Genomic DNA, 4,826 nt, shown 5'->3' with positions numbered 1-4,826 from the left:
TTTGAAAAAGATGAAAGACAGAGGGCTCGTTTAATTCTGAACTTTGGAACGAATAATAAGAGAAGATTTGTCCTCAGAGTCGATTCAGGTCCGGATATAAAGGATCGCCATAATCCAGGATTCATCTCCCCCTCCTGTGAACGAGCCGTTAACCGCAATTGACAGTGTTAATAAAAGACTTCGCAGGGTACCAATCAACCGGCGCGGGTATCGCTGAAAGCGACAACATCCAAATGACGCCGTAAAGTCCCGTGTAAAATAAAGAGAGCCTCAAAGACAGTTCAATGGAATCTTCTCGCCGCGGGGTGTCGCCGTGGGCCCGAGCAAGAAGCACCCGATCCTCGGTTTCTCTCCTTTTCGATCCCTCAGCTGTCCTTCACCTCCTTTTACAGTTCTGCCATATCTCGACGAGAGAAGGTTCGCGTAGAATCTCTTCGTTACACGCCGGGAATAAGGAGCAGAATGACGCGGAGGGGGTGGACGGGAGGTAGAGGGTTAGTCGTGATATTTCCTTCACGAAAGTGTTCCTTGAACGGTTCCTTGTCGTGGAGTCCTCCCGGAGGAACGAGGGAACCGAGCCTGGAAGCAACCACATCCTTTGCTGGCTGACCGGTGGAAGATTCATAAATTATTTCAGGAAAAAAGGAGGAAAAGTATTTCCAATTACAGTTTTTTGTGAAGGGTTGCCGCGGGCCACGCGGCAGGGGGTCCGCTTAATGGCGACCCGCACTCACCGCTCCTCCTTCTCCACCTCCTCCTCCTCCTTCGTCGTTTCTTCTACTCCTTCATCCACCTCCTCCTCTCGCGCCGCCGTCTCTCTACCGATTCTTCAGGGTCCTCCGACACCGCCAACGCGGTATATTCTTTTTCTTTATCCTCCCACTACGAGCCACGTTATTCCTCTTTCGTTTCTTCTTTTTTCACCCTGCGTCTGACGAGCGCCGGTGACACGAAAGAGGATCGATCATCCTGCGGCCGGGTCTTGCTCGCGAATTGGCTGTCGGGGCAAGGATAACCGCGGGGGTGACTGGTATCGATTGGAACCGTTTTTTGCATTAACGCTAACCACGGTTCTTAATTCTCAACAACCGTCATTCCCTTTCGTCCACTTAACGGGGCAGTCTCTATATGAATTAAATGACAGGTGATTCATTGAAATAGTGAATATCTCTATTTTTCATAGATGAGACTGTATGATTCTTTGCATAAAATTTTCAGTATTAAAAAAGAAATATCAAACTACGTAAACCTTTAAATGCAAAGGAATTACATGACAGGTGATTCATTGAAATATTAAATATCTCGATTTTTCATTGATGGAAACTATGATTCTTTGCATAAAATTTTCAGTATTAAAAAAGAAACATCAAAGTACGTAAATCTTTAAATGTAAAGAATTATGTGACAGGTGATTCATTGAAATATTGAATATTTCTATTTTTTGTAGTTCGCTATACCGCCATGGTTACACAAAAAATGTTCTACAACCCATAATACTTGACATTTATCTCTCAGTATTCAACAGTACATTCTTAAATATATACTTTTAAAAAATATAATAAAAGAAATGTGACTTCCCCCTTAATAAACTTACAAACAGTGTCTATCTTTATTTTTGTTTCGCTATTTCTGAAAAAAATAATTGCTACTATGCATACCAACCAATAAACAATATTAGAAGAATTCGTAGACTCGTATTATCCGAACCATTCTATTTCTCGACCGGTTTCGATAAATGGAATTCTACCGTATTATAAATTTTTATCGAGAACCAGATAGCAGATAAAATTGCTGGTGTCGTTGATTATACCCCAACGTAAATTATCATTCCTCCAAGTGTTTGCAACGTTCAAACTTTGTTCGCTACGATATCTTAGTAAACGCGTAGGCCATGCATGCCTTAATAGTTGAGCATTCCATTTGAAAAATCTGTTACTATACTTCCTCGATATACAGTACAATATTTTGCAAGACCAAAAGTGTAATTTTAGACCATTGTAAACTGCACGACTTAATATTCGTCGCAGTACTTATTTTTATATACCTAGCTAAAATTCATAAATCTTATCCAAATTTATTTCCCTCGACGTCTCAACTTGAGAATTAATTTTTCTAGTTGCAAATCCTGTTATCCATATATGGATGTCGCGACAGTCAAAGTGTTAAAAAAATTTCAAAAATTGTAACAGAAAAGAAATCGATGAACTGTGATATAGCGAAGAGTATCGGTACTGACCACCGATACGAAGAGCTATAAGCGAGGAAAGTGCTATTATAGCAACGTACTTTCTATTTGATGTTCTGCATAGAAGAAATTGGAAACTCCGTACGACCAAAGAACGAAAGTACAGTGGCCTATTGTCGCGCTTAGAAAGTTGTAAGATGAGATTTGCATCGTATCGTGATTTTACCGCAACAGTGTGCAGGCCTGTATTTGCCACGTTTCTTTATAAATTTTTATCCAGGCTAGTACAGAAAAATCAAACAATTTGAACTACGTCTCTGATTAGATTACTTAAATGTAATTGAAGCTTGATGATTTAAGGAAATATTATAGTATTTAAGGCGCAGGATAAAACGATACGCGTCTCGATGGAATATGAAACGGGGGGAAAAAATAAATATCCGCCCTCGTGCGTGGTGGACGTGACAACAGCAATCCTACGAGTGGTTAAACATAACCGCAGGGTTAAAATTTATTGCTGTCACGGTCGTTAAAGCGTAACGTCGCATTAGTTTGTTCTGTGCGGTCAAAAACTTGTGGTCGTCCATGATCGCGAAGAGAGCATTCTTTTTTGCAAATTCAGAACTCGTATATCATCGTGGCGTGAAAAACTTACTTTTTCCCGTTGGTCCATTAATTACATAATTTAGAATTTGAAAAAACTTAATTTTTCTGTAATAGAAAAAATAAAATTCAAAAACTAAGTATGTTATACGAAAGACTTGGATGGAAATGCGACAGTTTCGTTTTGTTTTTAATTCTACAAAACTGCTGCATTTCTAAAGAAATTTTTTTGAGGATCGCAAGAACATGCACGATATTTTGGAACAACTATGGCTACATGCGTGGGGGAAGAGGTGGGATAAAGGGGCCTGCCTTCATATTTCTGGCAGAACGCCATGCGGTCGCCGGTCATGTAGCGCCATAGGCAATAATATTCATAATTAATAGGTCGCTGCTCTGTGAGTGACGGTGAATAAATAGAAGAAACAGAAAATTATCAAAATGGGTCGTCAATTACACCGGCTTTTAAATATTTCTTTCGTTACAATAATTTCGTCGTCCACTTTTTTCAACCTTCATTCCTCGTGCTTCACTGTAAAGGATTGGTATAATTTATGCGATATTTGCGAACCAAGGACGAACTTACTCCGCAAAAAGAAACGCGAGAAGGTTTACATCAAACGATGGGCCCTGTTCCGTTCAGGAAATTGCTACTTTGTGACGTTACTAAAATCTTCCACCTTGTTGAAAATAACATTAGAAAAGTTCTGTATATTTTCTCAACTTGGATCTTCAAGAGAGGATAACGGAAATGCCTCAAATGTTTTAAAAAAATTTTTCAACGACACAGAAATCGGTCAGAAACGTAATCTTCAATTTTGTTCAATTTAATCCCTTCCAAAATGGGATACAGAGACTTTGCACAAATTGGTTTTCTTCGCAAGCTGTCGACTAGTTAAAGACTCTCTCGATCAGCTGATAATACTATTTCCAAGGAAAGCAAGGAACTCGGAACCTTTGGGAGCGTACAGAGAAAATGGTGATCGGTTGGAGGGACGAAAGTGTAATCGTGGTGGAAGAAATCCGAAAAGTGACACGGTGGCGAGGACACCGGGAATCAGGGAAGCCAGGTGAAGGAAGAGACGGTTCAGTTAGAAAGAGGGCTGTTGGCTTGTTTATGGGCGTTCGAGGTGGACTTCCCGGAATGCTCGGCCCGTGTAAAAGCGGACCTAACCAAGCGACGGATCCGGCCACGACCCTGCACGCGGGCTCACTCGATCTCTGAGCCAGGAACATCGAAACGCAGGACGTATTGCTCTGTCACCCAGGGACCGGCGATCTATTAGTTATGAATATTGTTGCCCACAGCGGTACATGACCGGCTCGACCGCGTGGTGTTCTCCCAAAATATGTACGGAGGCTCGCATACGGGCGTCCTCTTGCACGCGGCCATATTCATTTCGAAATGTCACGTAAACCATAGACGAACGCGGACGAACGATACGTCTAGCGAAACATCGGAATTCTCCACCTAATCGTGGGGGACACGGACCAATCGCCACTCGTTTATTTTTCTTTAACCCACCACCAATATTAGGGCAATTAAATCTTTTGCTTACGCTTACCGACAAAACTCGAGAAATTTCTGGTATATTATAGACTATGTTTATGCATTTATGGGAAATTTTAATTCTCAAAAAACTACAACAAGGTATGAATTATTAGGGATTGAGACTACCCTCTACAAAGCTCCAGCTTCAAACATGTTTTTATCTTTTAGAATATAGTTATGTAAAGACTGCTGTTAAAGAAGCAAAATAAGGTTCGAGGAAATTTAGTCTCCTCTCTGACACCTGTGGTTTCCGTTATAAATATGGCACGAAAGCAACATTTAACCGAAACCAAGAAACGACGATAAATCCTGTTTCCCTCCGGGGAAACTAGGTACCAGCGATTCAAAGCAACACCTATCTCCACGCGTACCCTCTGTGTTTTTCTTGCGACATCGTTGGAGATTATTCATTTCTCATCACCATCAACGACGTTGCCAACCTCTCTTATGCACATCGGGATAACAAAGAGCAACAGATGCTTCGTT

The sequence above is a fragment of the Colletes gigas genome, unplaced genomic scaffold (assembly GCF_013123115.1).
Source record: "Colletes gigas isolate AHSC1104 unplaced genomic scaffold, ASM1312311v1 Colletes_gigas_Sc00052, whole genome shotgun sequence".
Classification (NCBI taxonomy): Eukaryota; Metazoa; Arthropoda; class Insecta; order Hymenoptera; family Colletidae; genus Colletes; species Colletes gigas.
This window is presented reverse-complemented; position numbering follows the sequence as displayed.